The following is a 22489-nucleotide window of genomic DNA, read 5'->3' as shown; positions in this document are numbered from 1 at the left end:
AACTAAGAATTAAAACAATTTTATTAGTAACAATTTTGTGTAGTTTTTCTGCTTTTCCAATAACTAAATAAATTTCACTTGTGATCTATGCATTAAATCCACTAACAAGACAATTATTGGTATTTAAAGATTCATTTTTAGGTTACTTTTCACCATTATCCAACAGGTAAACCCCAAATCTGATTTCCTAGGCACAAGCAAACTGACAAAGTTAAACACAGATTTCAAAGTTGAACACAAGGTTATGCACAGATCAAAACAGAATAATTTTATATCTTTAGTATTTCTAGGAATTCTTTGACCTTAATTGATGGCACATGAGGTTTCTTTATTTTGATCACTATTCACACCTTTTATAGGCACAAGTGAGTTTAAACTGAGAAGTTTGACATTTATTTTCTCATTTCTTTAAGGAGACACGACATGATCTATCTGTTCCCCCTTTTTTTATATGCCAGTTTAACTGGAGTTCAGGGTTCCACACAGAGGCTTCTCTGTGGCCATGTGGACCAGCAGCAGGCAGAACTTCCTGATTCCTGAGAAGAGACTCCCCTGGGGTGCCTGCTGGCATGCCAGAAGCTGTGCTTATCATTCTAGGAAGAATCAAGAGACATCCTTTTAATCAACTAACCTGGTATCACAGAGTTCCAGTCTAACCAAAGTTCACCATTTTACACAATTCAGTACCACTATCTGCAGGCATGAAAACATACATGGGCATCAAATAAACGTACAAACACTAAAGAGCCATAGCACACAGACAGAAACACAAAGCCCATCAATTTGACTCATAATTTCCATTTCTCCAGTATGGCCGTTTTTGAGCTTTTTACTTTTTACTGCTATTTCTAGGAGATTTCTTTGTTTAACTTTTGGGAAATGCCACTGTCTAGGCTATGGGGAGAGGGGGCTTATCTTTCTTTAATGCATATCAGGGGGAACTGAGCTACAGCTAGTTAATTGTTGCAAGTTTAGCCAGGGGTAACTTCTAACAGGGCTCTTTGCCTACCCTTGATGTTTCCAAAACAAGCTCAATTGCAATTCAGCATTAAAATTAAAAGACATTTCTGGCTAAACTTTTCCATTGCTCAATTCATATTCAGACAAAGCTTTATCACAAAAACCAATTCATTTTTCTGTAACCAAGATCTTTCAAATTTAGACCAATTCTTCAGGATGCATCCCAGTGGAAAGCACTGGGATACTGATGCCTCATTTCCTATGGCAGTGGAGAGAGAGAGAGCAGCCAAAATAAAGGCCCAAGAGGCAGCAGGCCTTTTTCTTAAAGGGAAGTAGGGAGCGAGCAGAACTTAAACCCCTCAATGCCTCTCCCACTGTAACCAAATCTTTACTATCTTAGTGAAGGCAAACCAGATCCCAAACTGCAGTCAGTTACAACCAAACATCATGTTTTCTTTTTTCTTTTCAGACCTGGAGAAGACGGCTTCCCCCCAAACTTTTGAGGGTACTAGGGTCCTCTTGGGAGCTAATCAGGCCTCCCCACAATGTTCACAGTTAGGCTTTTCTTACACTATGCCCCCAGGGGTCTTACCTGTCTGGCATGTGGAGCTTCTTTTTCATTCTCAGGATTTCCTTTTAGACTCTTCGGTGTGTCCGGTTTTTCCCCAGGAGGGCTCTGGCAAAGACCACAACCTCTTTCTAGACTAAAAGGTGTCCAAGGCTGGGGATTTGCCTGGGCTCTCTTGGCTTCCTCAGAGGCATCTGAAAGAAGCAACAAAGTGCTGCTGTCTCTGGCCTTCATTGCAATCCCAGACAAGCCCCCCAGGAAATGTAGTGGAAGCAGAGAGAATTCAGTGATCGTGTATTGAAGGCTAGGACTCAGGAATTCTGTGAGAAGGAAGATTTATTATGACCAGCTGGGCCTGGTGGACTCCTGTCCAAAAAGCTGAGCCCCAGGTAGGGGCTTCAGGTTAATTTTATACAAGAGACACACATGGCGGGGCCAGGAGAGGTTTAGGGGTAAAAAAGACTTTGTTAGTTCTTTAGGGCTCAGCCATTTGTTTGAATACCAGCTAAACTTGAATTAGCATATCACCCACATTCCAGATAAGCTTGAATTAACATATAGCTCACATTCCATCTGGATATAACTTTGAATACACATTCAGTCTACATTCTTTCTGAATATTCAAAGTCTATAGGGCCTGTTTCACTTAATTGACTTTCTAGAAACTAGGCACACTTGGATACAGAATTAGATAAGTTTGAATTTATGCACAGGCTATATTACCTCTAGCCTCTCTCAACAAGGGCACATACTTATTTACCAATTACTGTCACTTATTTACCAAAGGCTCCTTAATTTTTTTATTTTTTTATTTTTGGAGGTACTAGGGATTGAACCCAGGACCTCATACATGGGAATCAGGCACTCAACCACTGAGCTACATCTGTTCCCCTCCTTAATTTTTTTAAAAATTTTATTTCTTTATCTCCCCCCTTATTGTTTGAGGTTACTGTCTGCTGTCTGTGTCCATTTGCTGTGTGCTCTCTGTGTTTGCTCAGCTTCTCTTTAAGAGGCACCAGAAACTGAACCTGGGACCTCCCATGTGGAAGAGAGGTGCTCAATTACCTGAGCCACCTCAGCTCCCTGGTTTGTTGTGTCTCTCATTGTCTTTCCTCTTTGTGTCTCTTTTGTTGCATCGTCTTGTTGTGTCAACTCACCATGCTTGTCTGCCATGCCAGCTCGTCTTCTCCAGGAGGCACCAGGAACTGATCTAGGACCTCCCATGTAGTAGGCAGAAGCCTAGTAGCTTGAGCCATACCGGCTTCCCTCCCCTCCTTAATTTTTATCTTCAGCTAGGATCTCTTCCCTGAGCTCCAGATCTACAAATGCTTTTTTGACACTTCCGCAGGGTAGCTCAAAGTTACTCCAAGCCTAACATGCAAATTAAAGTCTTCATTTTACCCCCTAATCTAATTTTCTCCTAGTATCCCAATCTGGGATAGAGTGAACACTACCACACAAAGACGAGTTAAAGGACTCAGATGGGATCTCTTTTCACAAGCCTTTCATGCTACTTTACTGGAATTGTAGTTGGTGCTGGGGCTTAAGATATATCTAGGGGATTTGAATCTCTGGACTGACAATATGATAGCCAGGCCCTGACCTCAACAGACTACAGCTCTTACACTCTGATTTATTGGACTTACTCTACTCAGCTAACATGGAGTTGAAGAATGTCAACCACCACACCATGGAGCCTAGAGTGCCTACAACTGAAAGCAGGAGGATTGCATCCAATATCCATGTGGAATCTAAACCCCCTCTTGACATAGATGTGGAATGGACACAACCAAGCCAACGTCCACAGGAAGGAGGAATACAGTAAGGATCAGAGTGGACTTAATGATATTCTATTCATGAACTATTGTGGTTAATAATCGAGAAAATGTGGCATTGATGTGGAAAAAGTGGCCATGGTGGCTGCTGGGTGCGGGGAAGGGGAGGAAGAGAAGAGATGTGGAGGTATTCTTGGGACTTGGAGTTGTCCTGGGTGGTGCCCCAGGGACAATTGCCGGATGTTGTATGTCCTTCCATGGCCCACTGGATGGAACGTGGGAAAGTGTGGGCTATGGTGTGGAACACGGGACATGGGGTGCAGCGATGCCCGGAAATGTACTCACCAGACACAATGGATGTGACATGATGATGGGGGAGAGTGTTATTGGGGGGGGGGGGAGTGGTGGGGGGGCAGTGGGGGCGAATGGGGACCTCATATTTTTTTTAATGTAATATCTTTTAAAAAAATGAATAAATTGAGTAGAATTTGAAAAAAAAGTCCTAATCTAAAGTGCTGTGGGTGTGAATTCATTTGTAAATGAGCTCTTTGAAGATTCTATTTAGATGAGGTCAAACTGAATCAGCATGGGCCTTTGTCCAATATGACTGGAGTCTTTATAAGGAGAGAAAATCTAGACAGAGACACAGCTGACTGAGCAAGGGTTGTAAAAGCCACAGGAGGAGACAGCAATGAGGCAGAGGCAGAGATGGATTGTAGGCAAGCCACCACCAGAACACTATAGACTTTGAAGAAGGCATGGCCTGCCAATACTGTGAACCAACAAATTCCTGTTGCTCAAACCAACCAGTGTGTGATATTTGTCATAGCAGCCCTGGCAAACTAAGACACTGTCTGATTTAATAATACCTCCATAATGCATTCAAGAAACTGGTCAGAAACCTAAGAATGAATCATTCTTCTTTTTTCTTAATAACACTTTTTAAAAATTAAATTTAATAGATTACATAGAACATTACATTAAAAAAACATAAGAGGTTCCCATATAACCTGCTCCCCAACCCCCACCCCCCAAAATTTTGTAAATTGTAATTTTTTGAAGATACATACATCACAAAAAAGGTTACATTATAAAAAACATAAGAGGTTCCCGTATACCCCAATCCCTGCACCCCACTCCTCCCACACCAACAACCTCCCCCATCATTGTGGCACACTCATCGCACTCGGCGAACATATTCTGGAGCACTGCTGCACCACATGGATAACAGTTTACCCTATAGTTCACACTCTCCCCCAGTACATTCAGTGGGTTGTGGCAGGATATATAATGTTCAACATCTGACCCTGAAATATCATTTAGAACAACTCCAAGTCCCAAAAATGCCCCCTCATCACATCTCTTCTTCCCACTCCCTGCCCTCAGCAACTACTGTGGCCACTTTCTCCCCATCAATGATACAATTTCTTCTATTAGTAGTCACAATAGTTTTATAGTAGAATATTAGTAAGTCCACTCTCATCCATACTTTTTCCTCCATTCTGTGGGCCTTGGGATGGTGATGTCCACTCCACCTCTATATTGAAAGGGGGCTTAGATTCCACATGGCTGATTGATGCAATTCTCCTGTTTGCAGTTGTAGGCACTCTTGGTTCCCTGGTGTGGTAGTTGACCATCTTCATCTCCCTGTTAGCTGACCTGTGTAAGTCCAATGAACCAAAGAGTAGGTTTGCAACTCTACTGAGGCTCAGGGCCCAGCTGGTACATGGGCAGTCCAGAGACTTAAGTCCCTTGAGTATACACCATCCCTAGCACCAACCTCAGGTTCAGTAAAAGTGACAGAAGAGGCATGTGTAGAAAGGTCACATCTGAGTCCAGCTCCATCACTCTCAGGAGCACAAATTCCAAAGTAGGGTCCATTGACATGGCACAGAACTCCAAATCCATCTGCCATACCTTATACCCTGTGGGTCTCCGTAGTCTTTAGGAGAACCAGTACCTAGGGTTGTATCTACTTAAGCTGTTTCTGGAGTCCTACTGAGGTGTGCGTAAGCGTGACCCCTACGATGTTCTCCCGACTCTTTTTTGAAGGCTCTTAGCCATATACACTCACTTCTCTTTACCATTTCCCCTTTTTATTCAGGGTCAAAAAGCCATTTTTAACACATGATCATACATGGCTGAGATATTCTACTGGTCTGAATTAACCCTTTTGGAATTAATCATTCTTGACCTCTCTCTCTCCCCTCCCCATATCTGATCTATCATCAAGTCTTATTGATTCCCCTTTCTCTCTCATCTGCTTGACTTCAGGGGCTTCCGGATACACCTGGAACCCCTGCATCCATTCTCTCCATCACTAACCCACTCTTCTCATTGTAGTCATAGGATTTTGTTTTTTTCAAAGCACAAATTTGATCATATTTTATTCATGCCTAAAATACTTTAGTGGAAACTGGTGTAGCTCAGTTGGTTGAGTGCCTGCTTCCCATGTACGAGGTCCTAGGTTCAATCCCTGGTACCTCCTAAAAAACAAAACAAAAACACTCTAGTGACTTTCTATTGTATTTATGATAAAGACCAAGATCCCATCAGCAGGTCTCACAGCTACCCTGCGTAACCTCGTCTTGGCTTCCTCTCACACTACACTCCCCCTCACTCCACTCCACACAGGCCATTCTTCCTCTCACCAAAAGACTTTTCCATGTGCTGTTTGCTCTGACTAGCACACTCTCCTACCCATCTCTTCCTTCCCTGTTGTCTGTTTGCCTGAGCTGCTCTCACGAATACCACACATGGGCTCGGCTTAAACAATGGGAATTTACTGCCTCATGGTTTTGCTTCCTCCCAGGTCAGTGGCCTTCTGGTGCTGCCTGCCAGCAACGCTGGGGGTTCTGTGACTTGTATCAACTACTTCTTCTCATATGGTCTCATTCTTTCCTTTCTCCCTTGTGACTTCTGGGTCCTCTTTATAAGGCCTCCAGTAAATCCAGATGAAGACCCAACCTCTTTCATTTGGGTCACACCTTAACAAAACAACAACTTCAAGAGGTTCTATTTACAATGGGTTCACACACACAGGGACGTGGGTTAAGATTAGGAGCATGTGTTTGTTGGGGTACCTAATTCAACCTATCTCACCTGACATCCCCTTTGCCTCCTTAAATCCCGCTTAGCTCTGCGACTAAGCCCTGGACCTCCTTAGCTCCTTAGCAAACTCCCCTATTATATACACGCAGCACTCTCTTCCCCTCTTCATCACACTTACCACAGTTATAACTTGAGATTGATTATGTAACTACTTGTCAGAATCTCTCATTAGACTATAAACTGCACGGGAGCAGGAACTATACCTTTCTGTAGCCCACCAAAGTCTCATAAATATTTATTGAATAAATGAATAAGAAAACAAGATATGAGAGGACACATTGGAAATGAGACTAGCAGTTAAGATTGGAAAAGAAGGCAGGCTGTGAGAGTTTAACCCGATGTAATTTCCAGAAGGGCCCCCAAACTACCTCTGCTGTCAACTGATTCTATCCCTCCTTAACTAGAAAGGTTTGAAATGCACATATGGCTGAGAGAGGTAAGACATTAACCTGAATTTTCATTAGCATATTAATATCATGACCCTTCCAGAAAGTGAGCAGTGGAGAAGACTAAAGCAAGACCCTGAGTGTCTAAAGGTGGAAGCTGTCATGTCATGTCAAAGGAGGAGACAAAGTAGAGACCAGGATGAATGGTGTCAAAAACTGCCTTACGACCATAAGTTCTGACAAGATGGCATCTACTTAGGTGGGCACTCCCCAGCTCTCTTGCAAAAAACGGCTGAGAAAGGGCAAAATCCAACCCAAGTCAGCTGTTTTGGGAACCCAGAGAGCAGGAGGCTTCAGGGCATTGATCTGAAAGGAACTGCAAAGAGATAAAGAGCCTAAGGGAAACTTTGGTGCTGGAGTTGGTAGGTGTACGTCCAAGAGACTTGAATCTCTGGGCTGTCCATGTACCAGCTGGGCCTTGAGCCTCAATGGAGTTGCAACGCCTACTCCAGTTCATTAAACTCACCCAGGACAACTAACAAGGAGGTGATGATGGACAACCACCATACCAAGGAACCGAGAGAGTCTACAAACGCAAGGAAGAGAATCTCATCCATCGGCTGTATGGGACTGAAGTTCCCTCTCAATGAGAGATGGAATGGGCATCACCATCCCAGAACCCTCAGAATTGGGGAATGAACTACAGGCTAGAGTGGACGTACTGGTATTCTACTATAGACTTATTGTGATTCTAGCAATGGAAGAACTTATATCATTGATGTAAGAGGCAGTGGTCACTAGAAGTTCTGAGGTCAGGGAAAACAGGTGCACTAGAGGGGCATTTTCAGGACTTGGGAATTATCCTGAATGACAGTTCAATGACAGGTACAGGCCATTATATATCTTGCCACAACCTACAGAATTGTATGGGAGAGAGTCTAAACTACAATGTAAACTGTTAGAGGCTCCCTCTCACTAGGTTTGCAATAATTAACAAGCTGTGACTCAGTTCCCCCTGACATGCATTGAGGAAAGACAAAACCCCCCCTCCCACCATAGCCTGTGTGCCTGAAAGCATGGTACTTCCCCAAAGGTTGAACAAAGAAACCACATGGACACAGGAGTAAAGTGAGATAGGGACTTTTACCCCTTCCAGATCAAAGCACCTCCAGCATTCCAAGAAAGCATAACTCCCTAACCCACTACCTTCTAGCCATATAAGGGATAATTTCTGCCTCTAGGGCTTCCTATCAGCCCCTGCACCTCAACCCCCTCCCACTGACTATCATTTCCCCACCTAGGAAGATACTGTATAAATTCATATTCCCCCTTCCAGGGGTGAGTTGAAATCTATTCTTCAGATGCCCTCCATTGGGAGAGCTTCCCAACAAACTTTCTGCCTGCAGTCATCAGTCTCAGCATCCCAGTGAGTGCTGCTTTTCTCCAACAACATGTAAACTATAATCCATACTTAGTGACAATGCTCCAAAATGTGTTCATCAATTGCAATGAATGTCCCACACTAATGAAAGTTATAGTTAATGTGGGTAAATGTGGGTGGTGTGGGGAACAGGGCATATGGGAATCCCCCCTATTTTTTAATGTAACATTTATGTAATCTAAATATCTTGTAAAAGATATTTAAAATGTCACTTTATCCATCATGCCAAATGCTTCCATGAATTCTATTATTTTATGTGCAACATTATGTGTGATATAAATTCCATACTCCTTTTAAAAACAATTTTCATGTAGGATTTGTGAATGACTTTGGAAATAAATTTGTTTTCTATTTTTAAAAAAACTAAAACAAAAAAAACACAACAGCCTTTCTATGTTATAGTTTTGCTAAGGGTCAGCTTCCAGCCAGCAGCAAACCACCATGTTACTGCTAACCTTGCCAACAAGAATCCTTCCCAGGGAATTCTAACACAGTGCTTCACCCACAGTTGGGAGGCACTGGCAGCAGGAGGCTAATTCCCCCTTCAACTAGATGTATGCAGGCAGCCAGGAAGAGGATGAGCTGCCAGTGCCCATCCAAAAGGGAAGAGTCAGGCCCTTGGGTTCCAATCACAAGGTCCTTCTGCTTGTTCTACTGTAATTACAAATTGAAATATCTTCACCATCAACCAACATCCAGATCCCACAAGGTCCAAGCCACCATATGCAGCCAGTTATCAAAGGACAGTCATCTATTGGGGGAAGTCAAACTCCAGAACCCAATTAATGACAGGAAATGGTCCTCACATTCTATTTATAAGGACTTGCTGAAGATCTGCAGAAACAGAGAAACTTGAAATGGGTGATTGCTTTTATGAAGCACTTTCAAAGCTACAGTTGTTTTATTTTTTCTCCTCTACTGTCAACATGCCTTTAATGGCACCAAAAAGGAAAAAAAATTTCTCATTGTCCCAACTAAGGATATATTTCTATAACAATGATTAAACACTCCAAAAATGTCCCCTATTCATATAATCTGAAATTGTGAAGATCAATTGCATAAAGGATTAATCCAAAGTTTACTAAAATCTTTGACTTTTCCTGGTAGAAAGCCTCTCGGGGGGCATATAGTCCAACCTCCTTTTCAGTGAGGAAATATACTCTATAAAATCCCCGACAGTGACCCCAACCTGGTGCTCAATCACTGAGTCATATTGGTTCCCCTGAGTTGGCTGTTTCATTTGTTTGCTTGTTGTTTGCTTTTTGTGTTTAGGAGGCACCAGGGATCGAATCTGGGACTTCCCATATGGGAAGCAGATACTCAATCGCTCCCAACGACTTTTTTTATACCACTTATTACATGGGGTTCTTTTTTTTTTAAGATTTATTTCTCCCCCCACCCCCCATTTTCCTGGTGTCTGCTCTCTGTGTTCATTCACTGTGTGGTCTTCTGTGTCTGCTTGTGTTCTCATTGGGCAGCTCTGGGAACCAATCCTGGGAACTTCTGGAGTGGGAGAGAGGTTGTTACTCTCTTGCGCCACCTCAACTCCCTGTTCTGCTACATCTTCTTATTTTCTCTCCTCTGTGTCTCTTTTTGTGTCATCTTGCTGCGCCAGCTCTCCATGTCAGCTGGCACTCCACATGGGCAAGCTTGACCTCACCAGGAGGCCCTGGGCATCAAACCCTGGACCTCCTATGTGGTAGACAGGAGCCCAATTGGTTGAGCCACATCTGTTTCCTTACATGGGGCTCTACATAACAAGATGACAATTTAAATGTTGCTCTGTTGGGAAGCAGACTTGGCCCAGTGGTTAGGGCATCCGTCTACCACATGGGAGGTCTGTGGTTCAAACCCCAGGACTCCTTGACCCGTGTGGAGCTGGCCCATGCGCAGTGCTGATGCGTGCAAGGAGTGCTGTGCCATGCAGGGGTGTCCCCCATGTAGGGGTGCGCCCCGTAAGGAGAACTGCCCAGTGTGAAAGAAAGTGCAGCCTGCCCAGGAATGGCGCTGTCCACACGGAGAGCTGACACAACAAGATGATGCAACAAAAAGAAACACAGATTCCCGTGCCGCTGACAACAACAGAAGAGGACAAGAACATGCAGAAAATAGACACAGAGAACAGACAACTTGGGGGGGGGGGCGGCGGGGAAGGGGAGAGAAATAAATAAAATAAATCTTTAAAAAAAACAAAAATTAAAATAAATGTTGCCCTGTTACCTTATTCTTCCAAAAGTAATTGTCTAAAGAAAAAGATTTTAATTGTATATTTAAGTGAAGGGCACAGACTTGGTAATAACTTTATTTTTGGATTTATGGCCATCAGAATATTACTGTTGCAGGAATGACAGCAAACTAAACTTTGAAATTTAATAGACAGCTAATTTGCAGTCCTTTTTTTTTTTTAGTAAAACTGAACTTCACAAAACACTTTTTATTTGTGAGCTATCTTTCCTATAGTCTTATTTTTGTGAACAATGTCATTTCTATAAAATATATAGTTGGCACTTGGCATAATCAAATAATATTTTAATGTAGCATATTTTAAGAGTAAAAGAAAATGTGGATGATTTAGAAATTATGAAACATAAATCAAACAACTAGTAGTAGAAACCAAAGCTTTCTCACATATACTTTAAGTTAACTATTAAGAGTCAGGTCTTTAAAAATATGCCTATAAAATAATACTTTAAAATTTGTCCAGAATTTTAAAACATTTTAAAAATTTAGAGATGTAAAAATACATAGCCGAAATAAATAGAAAAATATAGGATTGCAGTCTACCGATTAGTCTCAGTTTAGAAATAATACCCCATACTATTTCCTGAATGTCAATAATAAGACTTGGTCAGACCAAGAGGAAAGAAAATTCCAAAGAAAGGGGATCTAATAATGAAATCATGAGATGATTAGAAAAAGCATTAACCTTCCAGGAGGAGGCAGCAAGAATCAGGAAATCTCAGCCAAGACAGTCAGCAAGAAAGGGAGCCCAGAGAAATTAAAATGGTTTGGATAGGATTCCCCTATATTCATTCCTCTATGAATGATAAGGGCTGCTAATGTTTGATTCAGTTGTAACAATCCTTACTGATGAAAAGTAGTTAGATCAAATGTTTGCACTGGTCAGCCATGTCCAAATGCTACTCTCTTCTGGTACCATAAAATTACATTTCAACTCAAAAGGGATTAAATCCTCTACAAATAGTGAAGTCTATTGAGTAAATTGATTTTAAGTGGGAAATAGGAAGTGGTTTAAAAAGTTTCATGGAATCAGCAACTCATCAAAAGCGATCCTTAGAATATTTCAGTGTCTCAATTATAGTAGTGGGAAGGAAGGCAAAACAATTGTATTCGAATCAGTTTTGAACCAAGCAAAGTTTAATTAAAGACAAATTCCATAATTGCTTCTGGAAATCAGAATCTCTTTCCCTTGGTCTTTTATTTGCAATTTTTAAAAAAAGTTAAAGCTTTTAAAACTTCGCAAAATGTTTCCTGATGTCTAAATCCACCCCCACCCCAATGCGCATTGTGAACAAAAAGTCTCTACTTTGGCTCCTTAGTGTGACAGAAGATAAACACTAAGGTGTGCCAGCAGGAGATAGAGGAGTGAATTCCACAAGCACTCATCCTAATTGCAGAGGAAAACCACTATCCTCATCATTTTTAAGCTACATAAAAAGAAAAAAATGGAAAAGGCTTTTACATTGCACAATCACAGATGAGTAGCTGATCACGGCTTTCATAAAATATGTATGCCAGCACTTCCGCACCATCAATTCAAAGAACCGTTCTCTTGTGCTAAACTATTTCAGAAGCAAAGGAACTACATAAAGCCATTAAGAATATAAAATGATGCCTAGAAAACAATTACTGAGCTCAATAATCAATTAAAGTTGGGTCTGGGTGTTTCTAAGTGTACTTATTAAAAATAGATTCTTTCCAAGAGAGTTAAAATTAAGAATTACCAAAGAAAATAAATTTCAAAATACTTTGGAAACAAAAATACTTTGGAAACAAACTATAAGCAGTTCTTCTCTTTATTATTATTATTATTAGCCTTAACTTTTTTTTCAAAGCAGTGTTATTGAGCTGCTATAAAAATCTAGATCTGTATAAAAATCATTTCCTAACATTAACAGATATACTACCCTGAATTTTGGTAGTATGATTTAGTAGTATTTTATTTATTTCTCTCCCCTTCCCCTCATTGTCTGCTCTCTGTGTCCATTTGCTGTGTGTTCTTCTGTGTCTGCTTGCATTCTCGTAGTTTGACACCGGGAAACTGTCACTTTTTTTGTTGCATCATCTTGCTGCGTCAGCTCTGGGGAGGGGGCACCACTCCTGCACGGGCTGTGCTATTTTCACACAGGGTGGCTCCCCTTGCGGGGTGCACTCCTGGCTCACGGGGCACCCTTATGTGGGGGACACCCTTGTGTGGCACGGCACTCCTTATGTATGGCAGCACTGAGCATGGGCCAGCTCACCACACGGGTCAGGAGGCCCTGGATATTGAACCCTGGACCCTCCATATGGTAGGCATACGCTCTATCAGTTGAGCCACAACTGCTTCCCTCTCATATATTTTTTTTTTTTAAGATTTATTATTTATTTATTTAATTCCCCCCCTCCCCTGGTTGTCTGTTCTTGGTGTCTGTTTGCTGCGTCTTGTTGTCTTGTTTCTTTGTCCGCTTCTGTTGTCGTCAGCGGCACGGGAAGTGTGGGCGGTGCCATTCCTGGGCAGGCTGCTCTTTCTTTCCACGCTGGGCGGCTTTCCTCACGGGCGCACTCCTTGCGCATGGGGCTCCCCCACACGGGGGACACCCTTGCGTGGCAGGGCACTCCTTGCGCGCATCAGCACTGCGCATGGCCAGCTCCACACGGGGTCAAGGAGGCCCGGGGTTTGAACCGCGGACCTCCCATATGGTAGACGGACGCCCTAACCACTGGGCCAAAGTCCGTTTCCCCCCTCTCATATTTTCATTCCTGTCCAGCACACCAGCTCACTGTCTTCTTTAAGAGGCATCAGAAACTGAACCAGGGACTTCCCATTTGGTAGGCAGGGGTTCAATTGCTTGAGCCACATCCACTTCCCCAGTGTTATTCTTAGAAGTATAAATATACTGGTTGCCTTGCAATAGGTATTGCAATAATATCAGTGGCATGTGCTTAATAATAAAATTAAGGGTATCAGATTAAATTTGTAAGTTATGAAACATAGAAATTATTAACAGGCTCTGCATTCTATTAATTCATGTTGAATCACAAAATATTATAACCAGAAGGAAACTTAAGATCACATAATCTTTTTTTATTTTTTGTCTGAGGTACAAGGGCCAGCCATGGGACCGCCTATGTGGGAAGCCTGTGCTCAACCACTGAGCCACATCAGCTTGCCTGAGTTGGTTTTTTTTGCTTGTTTTCTCAAGAGGGCTCCCACATCTCTTTGTTCACTGTTTTTGCTCATTGTTTGCTCATTATTTTTTGCTCATTATCTGTTTGTCTTTAGGAGGCATTGGGACAGAACCGGGACCTCCCATGTGGGAAGCAGGTGATCAAGGGCTTGAGCCATATCCACTACCCTAGGTTAATCTTGCCTTTCTCCATATAGGGAAACTGGAATCCAGATTTCAATGCTTTACTCATGGTCACGTGGCAAGGGAGTAGCAAAGAGAAGGCCAGAACCCCGTCTTCTTCCTTCCAGCCTGTGTTAGCTCTATTGTTCATTCTCTCTCTCCAGCTTCTCAGGATGGCACCAAAATCCATGAGCCTGCTCTGCTCTACCTTGGCACTTCTCTGTAGACTGCCTTTTACTTGTCAGAGTCACTCGTAAGTTACCACCCTTGTTCTATCTGGGCTCCAAGCATGGAACTCGACAGCCCTTCATAAATTAGTTTGTGTGCATCTCAAACTGGGGGGTGGTGAAGTACAGGGGTCCTTGAAACCACAGGTTAAGTAAGTCCCATTTTCTTGGAAGATGGCGGGGGGGGGCAGCATTCATTTTTATTATTAAAAGAAACATAAAATGTGCATGAATTTTAAAGATGAAATACATACATTTTGAAAATATGCTAGCTTTAGGTAACCTAATTCAGGTCATATTCTTCCTGCAGCAGGGAAACCTCTGGTCCCCTCTGCTTTTGGGATAGTCTGATGGAAAGCTTGGAGTAGTACCTAGTTCAGAGAGTCTTCTCCTTCAGAACATAGCCTGGAGCCCACTTTGTTTCTCATGATATACATATTAAGGTCCTGTTACACTTGTTTGTCCTAAAGACAAATTGTCACACTGTGTAAATACTATATAGACATTCCTAAAATAGATTTAACTTCTATATATGACAAGCATTACATTACAATCATACTATATACCAAATATCAATTGTTATATATGAGAAATATGTAACAGAGACCATTCTGGGCAGAATTCTTATGGGAATACCAAACACAGTAGATGGAATTATTAAAAATAAACAATTGAGCGGCGGACTTGGCCCAGTGGTTAGGGCGTCCGTCTACCACATGGGAGGTCCATGGTTCAAATCCCAGGCCTCCTTGACCCGTGTGGAGCTGGCCCATGCGCAGTGCTGACACGTGCAAGGAGTGTCCTGCCATGCAGGGGTGTCCCCCGCATAGGGGAGCCCCACGCGCAAGGAGTGTGCCCCGTATGGAGAGCCACCCAGTGCGAAAGAAAGTGCAGCCTGCCCAGGAATGGTGCTGCACACACGGAGAGCTGACACAACAAGATGACACAACAAAAAGAAACACAGATTCCCGTGCCGCTGACAACAACAGAAGCGGACAAAGAAAGAAGACGGAGCAAATGGACACAGAGAACAGACAACCAGGGTGGGGGGTGGGGAGGGGAGAGAAATAAATAAATAAATCTTAAAAAAAAAAAATTGTACAGCATTTAGAGTTTTATAATGGCTCTTTTTCCATTAAGCATTATGTTATAGAGAAAAGAACAGAGATCCAGGAAGCAGGAGAGCTGGAGGATCTTTGATGAATCACCTAACCTTTCTGAGTCTATTTTATCCTATTTCCTCATCTGCAAAAAGATTGGACTGTGTTAGTACTAGGGGGGGGGGGGCGGGGGGGGGAGAGGGGGAAGCCTAGAATGTTAAATTGTTGTTCTTTCATAGGAGTATCATTTCTCTGAGCATGACTTTTGAATGAATGTAACATAAGATCATTAGCACCTAAACCTTTTTCCTGTGCATTTTGACAATGATTAATTCAGTTACTTGAAATAGACTGACTCCCTTAAAAATTCTCAGCATATTGATTTGTTAGAAATCAGTAAATTAGTCAATGTCAAGAAAAAACAAGAAAGACTGAGGAACTATTCCAGATTAAATGAAACTAAAGACTTGACACCTGAATGCAATGCATGACCCAGGATTTTATTTTTCTATAAAGCACATTATTGGGACAACTGGCGAAATTCAATTAACGTCTGTCAATTAGGCAATAGTATTGTATCAATTTCCAATTTTTATAAGTGTAAAAGGATGTCCTTATTTCTGGAGTTACACACTAAACTATTTAGGGACTAAGGGGCATCCTGTCTACAACTACAGAGAGACAGCCAATGTGGTAAAACGTTAACATTTGGGAAATCTAGGTAAAAGATACATGGGAATACTTTATACTATTCTCGCAACTTTTCCGTAAGTTTTAAATTATGTGAAAATAAAAAATTAAAAGGGAAAGAAATCAGAAAGACAACTTGTAGAAATGCAAAGGACTTTTCTTTAACCTAAAGCTTCTTTGAAGATAGAATGAAAAAAAGACACTGGGAGAACATACAGAAAAAATTGTCACCATACATACAAGATAACAGATCTTACGGCAATGAAAGACAATGCATAAAAAAATTTATTTTATTTCAAATTTTTAAAATTTTTTGTTTGTATTTTGTTATTTTAAAAATTATTTTACTTTCTTATTAATTTTATTTGGCTATCTTTTTTGGCTTCATTTTTTGAGAGGTTTTGAATATCAGAAGGGTCACAACTGTGGCAAAGGAGGATCACTGGTGTGGAATGTCAGTGATGGGGGGTATGTGGGAAGGGGTGAACCTGGGGCATGTTCACGGAGCATTGTCTTGGTGGGTAGAGACCTACACAACCAAAAGAATATTGAATTCCCATCCTGGGGAGTCCTGCTACATTCTCTAAGAGCAGCAAGAATCCCCCCGAGTACATGGGCAGTGCCTAGTGAAGGAAGATAGACCATTACACCAGGCCCGGATACTGATGATTGTACTTATGAACTTTTCCCCCCACTCTATTTTTTAAAAGACAGTTTGATTACATAAATGTTACAGGGAATATATAGGGGATTCCCATATGCCCAGCTCCCCACACCTCCCACATTTTCCCACATTAGCAATATCTTTCATCAGTGTGGTACATTCATTGCAATTTAATAAACACATTTTGGAGCATTACTGCTAAGCATGGATTATAGTTTACATTGTACTTTACACTCTCTGTCATTATTATGGCCAGATACATAATGGCCTGCATCTGTCATTGAAATGTCATTCAGGATGACTCCCAAGTCCAGAAAATGCCCCCCATTACACCTATTTTTCCCTCTTTCTAATCCCAGAACATTCCTGGGTCACTGCCTACAACAGTGGTATTTCTTTCATTGCTAGAATCACAATAAGTAGAATACTAGTAAGTTTATTTTAGTCCATAGTTCATTTCCCAATCCTGAGGACTCTGGGAAGGTGATGCCCATTCCACCATTCATTGAGGGGGGCTTCGATTCCATACACCAATGGATGGGATTCTCTTGCTTGCAGCTGTAGGCACTCTCGTGTGAACTATTTTTTGTGAAATTGAGACTTAGCCTAGTATTTTATATTGCCTATCTCCTGAAAGCCTACTTGTTATTCAAATGTAGCCTCTCTTTAAGCCAAACTCAGCATATAAACGCACTACCTCCCCCCCACCCTGTCATGGGACATGACTCCTGGGGATGAGCCTCTCTGGCACCTAGGGCTATTACCAAATGCCAAAAAGTGATGCACCAAAAGGGGAAATTATTAAATACATATGAGTTTTTATGGCTAAGAGATTTCAAAGTGAGTCAGGAGGCCATTCCAGAGGTAATGCTTATGCATGTCTCAGCAGGATCTCATTGATTGCCACAGTGAACAGTGCCTCAAACAGCAGGGCTCTTGAGGAATCTAGAGACATCTCTAGAGACATCTAAACACTATAAGCAGAGCAGACAGGACCAGGAATTTGTCACCCCGTCAGTGGACCTTACTTTGGAATTTATGCTCCCCAATATAGCAGACTCATTTATCGTTTCACTACACATGGGTCTTCTGCCCTTTTTTTATCCCCCCCTCCCCCGAGGCTTTTTTTTTTTTTTTTAAGATTTATTTATTTATTTAATTTCCCCCCCCTCCCCTGGTTGTCTGTTCTTGGTGTCTATTTGCTGCGTCTTGTTTCTTTGTCCGCTTCTGTTGTCGTCAGCGGCACGGGAAGTGTGGGCGGCGCCATTCCTGGGCAGGCTGCTCTTTCTTTTCACACTGGGCGGCTTTCCTCACGGGCGCACTCCTTGCGCGTGGGGCTCCCCCACGCGGGGGACACCCCTGCATGGCAGGGCACTCCTTGCGCGCATCAGCACTGCGCATGGCCAGCTCCACACGGGTCAAGGAGGCCCGGGGTTTGAACCGCGGACCTCCCATATGGTAGACGGACGCCCTAACCACTGGGCCAAAGTCCATTTCCCCCCCCCCCCCCCGAGGCTTTTTGCTTGCTGTCTGCTCTGTGTCCATTTGCTGTGTGTTCTTCTGTGTCTGTATTTATTTTTATTTTATTTCCTCATGCCCCTTGCGGCTTGCTTGTTATCTGCTGTGTCCATTTGCTGTGTTCTCTTCTGCATTTTTTGCTTGTCTCCCTTTTTTGTTGTTGTTGCATCACCTTGCTGAGTTGGCACTGCGCGGTGCTCGTGGGTCAGGTGGCACTCCGCGGCACCTGGACCAGCAGCTCTCCACAGCATGCGGGCAAGTCTGCTTTCACAAGGAGGCCCCGGGACGTGAACCCATGGCCTCCCATATGGTAGACAAGAGCCCAACTGATTGAGCCACAGCCAGTTCCCCTCTTTTGCCCTTTTTTGAACCTATAATTAGCACTATACTTATTAAATATATGTCCCAGAGACTTAAATCTTTGGTCTGTTCATGGGCTGGTTAAGCTCTGAATCTCAGCCAAATTTCAACACCTATTCTCCAGTTCATTGGACTCACCTAGGACAACAAGGAGATGATGATGGACAATATCCATCCCAAGGAACAGAAAGTGACTGCAACTGCAAGCAAGATAGTTCCATCCACCTGCCCCATGGGATCTAAGCCCCGTATCAGTTGGAAACAGAGTGGGCATCACCATCCCAAAATCCTCACGATTGGGAAATGAACAATGGACTAAAGTAGATATTATTATTCTATTATAGACTTACTATTTTAGCAATGGAAGAACTTTTATCATTGACATAAAGGCAGTGGCCACCAGAGATTCTGAGGGGAGGGAGAGGGAAGAATAGATGTAACATGGGGGCATTTTGGGAACAGGAATTGTTCTGCAATGATAGATACAGGCCATTGTACATTTTGTCATAACCTATAAAATTGTGCAGGGCAGAGTATAAACTGTAATGTAAACTATAGTCCACAATTAGCAACCATGCTTCAATGTATTCAAGTGTAACAAAAGTACATTAATGAAAGATGTTGCTAATGTGGGAAAGTGTGGGAGGGGAAGGGTGTAGCAGTGTATGGAAATCCCCTATATTTTTTATGTAACATCTACATAATTTAAATCTTCTTAAAAAAAAAAAAAGAAATGCAATGGATACCAGATATAGAAAGGTTAATGGGAAGGGCAAATTTTTTCTCAAAAAGAGCTCTATGCATTTACAAAACTATATTTCTTAGGTATTTATGAATTAAGATAGTAGACACAAAACACTATACTGTGTATTGTATTGAAGGATGCACCTGATAAACATTGGTCTAAGAATTCTGATAAGATAAATACAGCTATGGAATGTCATTCTGTTTGGTGGCTTGCTTCTATATTTTTCTTTTAGGATTTGCTTTAGTAAATCTTTACTGACAGCCAGTGCTGTAACTTAAATTATCTTAACAGACAACTCACAGGAAGAGTATCACTCAGAATCTATATAGAAATCTACCTGAAATAAAGACAGTTTTGAGACTTTAAAATTTTAAAAAAAATTATGCCAAACAAAAATAATTAAAAGCAAATTGCAGGGGAGCAGGTGTAGCTCACTAGTTTAGCGCCTGCTTTCCATGTACGATAAATAAATTTTTAGGTAAATATAACAAAACCAACTTTAATAATACAGAAATGGCCCTTGCCTTATGCAGCTTACAGTCCAGTCATGAGCACCTAAAGGCAGGGCTATGTGGTCATAAGTCTGGTACCTCCTGGGGTGAGTCACATATATAAGAACCTCAGTACTGTTTATTGATGATACTGATAATGTTTACCCCACCTACAGATCTTTATGGGTGAGGTAAACAGATCTTTATTCTTCACATTATATTAAGATAATATTACCATTTAAAATAGATTTCATCCAGTACAAAGAATTCTGTCCTATTGGATTCCTAATAGTTACTTGGAATCTCAATCTTTTTGGGGATCTTGATAGCCTGTCTTACTGAAATAATAATCACTGCAACAAGTTTTCAGACAGCGGCAAGGAGTTATGACATTTGTAAATAATAATGTTTATTCATAGGCAGAAGTAATTTTCAAATGACAGAGTATTCTCTCACCCCAACTTCATAGATTTCAGGTCTCAAAGACAGGTTGCTCTTCTATCAACCTTTCTGCAATAAAATTTGGCAAATGCTGATGTTAATTAACAACAGCATAAAGGGAGGAATACAAAACAGCTTATCCATTGGTAAACTGTTGTGAAAATAACCCATTCATGCAACCATTACTCATTTTCTTCAATGAAAACAAAATTTTTTCAAGATAATAAACTTTGATTGAAACACCAATTGTACTAAATCTCATGGGAAAATGTTCTGTGAAAATCTATGAAACTGTACAACTACACTTCTTAGCTGAATTTTTCAGAAAGCCCAAAATTCAAAACAAGAGAGATTAGAGCTTAAAAGTTTCAAAAACTAGGCTTAACAATAAGGCATGTTACAATTTGAAAAATGCTTTTATCAGTAAAGAAATTGGGAACCTTACCTTAATGAAAAACAGATGTTATAATGTAGTTTTGCCTTTCAAAATTCTAGCAGCAGAAAGATGGCCACTTTTGCTTTAGAAATTGTTCAATAAAAAATTCATTGCTAAAGTAGCTACCTTATTGCTATACAGTTCATCACCAAATATGACTATCAGTATATATAGTTATTTATGTACTATGGTAGATGACATGTGATCATACAGTGGTTAACACTTACATCACAATGAAAAGATTCTTTGGATTTTTAAAAATGTGTTTTGTTATGGTGAAAGCAATCATGGTGTTGTAACTAAGGAAGCTATTAGAGCGGCTGAGAGGGAAAGTAAGGTCATGTATATTACTAGAAGGAAAGCTGAAAACTGTAACATGGGATTATGTAAGATGGTAAAACCTCATGTAAAACAAATATGGGTAATATTGCACATATAAGTCCGTTTTTACGAAATATAAAAATATACTAGAAAGAAGGAAAAAGAATAGCGGCTGTGACGGGAAGCATTTGAGAGATCAAGAGGTGATTTGCTTATTATTATTGGAGTAATGAAGGTGCTCTAAAAATGATTGACGTGACGAATGCACAAATATGTGATTACACTGAATACCACTGATTGTACACTTTGGATGATCTATGCTTTAACATGTATTTAAAAAATTGATTTGTTAAAAAAAATGTGTTTTGTTCTGGTTTTGATGGCATCAGAACAGAAGTTGCAGAATTATTTTATATACATTTGCTTTCCTTGGAGATTTATATGGCTTTCATCAGATTCTCAAAGATGTGCACCCAGGAAAGGCTAAGAACCAAAACCTCAGGAGAAAATAATCAGCACTCACTTTCTACAGCATCTGGTACGTAGAATGAATTCATGATGTGCACTTTAGAGAAATTACTCAATCAGCTGGGCATAAAATGGAACTATGGGTAGGAGGCCAATGAAAACTATTGCAGAAGTTAATGAAAACATGGGAAACAGATGTGGCTCAACCAGTTGGGCTCCTGTCTACCATATAGGTGGTCCAGGGTTCAATGCCCAGGGCCTGCTGGTGAGGGCAAGCTGGCCCCCGCAGAGTGCCCGCCCACATGGGAAAGCAGCCCTGCACAGAAGTGCCAGCAGACGCAGACAGTTGTGGTGCAGCAAGATGACACAACAAGAGACACAGAGGAGAGAAAATAAGAGGTAGGAGAACAGGGAGCTGAGGTGTTGCAAGAGAGTAATCACCTCTCTCCCACTCTGGAAGGTCTCAGGATCGGTTCTCGGAGCCACCTGATGAGAGTACAAGCAGACACAGAACACACACTGAATGGACACAGAGAGCAGACAACAAGGGGAACGGGGGTGGAGAGAAATAAAAATAAAATCTTTTAAAAAAAGTTAACAAAAACAGTAACGAAGCCTAGAATTATGGTGGTGACAGCAGGAATGTAAAAATGAAAGAACCTAAGGGGGGAGTGGATGTAGCTCAGTGGTTGAGCGTCTGCTTCCCATTTACAAGTTCCTGGGTTCAATCCCACCTCCAAAAAAAAAACCAATGTAAAGCAAGAGGGCAGACTGGAAAGAGAATTGCAATGGGGCAAGAGAGAGAGAGCAGGGGTTCTCAACCTGGACTTCATGCACAAAATTCAGAGAGGCCATGAACTTGGATAGAAAAACAGAACATCTTGAGCATTGCTAACCTCTAAGTGAAATGTAGCATGCCTTCAATTATGAATATGGGCAAACAAACCCACAGTAGTATTAGTCTTCATCAGACTGGCAAAGGGGTCCATAGCATAAAAAATTAAGAACTTCTCTAAAGTTTGGTAAAGCTATTACAAGCAATAAAGATTACAATTAAGGGAAGTGGATCTGGCTCAACAGATAGAGCGTCCACCTACCACATGGGAGGTCCAGGGTTCAAACCCAGGGCTTCCTGACCTGTGTGCCGGCCCACACACAAGGAGTGCCGTTCCTCGCAGAGGTGTCCCCCACGTAGGGCAGCCCCATGTGCA

At 41.6% G+C, this 22489-nt stretch overlaps 1 long non-coding RNA gene across 1 annotated transcript; it reads right to left on the bottom strand.

The window, feature by feature from the left end:
* Positions 1-264: 264 nt before the first annotated feature.
* LOC131278109 (uncharacterized) lies at positions 265-20856 on the bottom strand. Its single transcript, XR_009185362.2, has 3 exons — positions 20499-20856; positions 1553-1722; positions 265-593 (listed from the first exon to the last, which is right to left on the bottom strand). It is a non-coding gene; the product is annotated as an uncharacterized lncRNA (long non-coding RNA).
* Between the last annotated feature and the right edge of the window lie 1633 nt (positions 20857-22489).

This window comes from Dasypus novemcinctus, chromosome 3 (genome assembly GCF_030445035.2).
Source record: "Dasypus novemcinctus isolate mDasNov1 chromosome 3, mDasNov1.1.hap2, whole genome shotgun sequence".
Taxonomy (NCBI): domain Eukaryota; kingdom Metazoa; phylum Chordata; class Mammalia; order Cingulata; family Dasypodidae; genus Dasypus; species Dasypus novemcinctus.
Note: the sequence above shows the minus strand (reverse complement) of the source record. Positions and strands in the feature narration are given on the sequence as shown.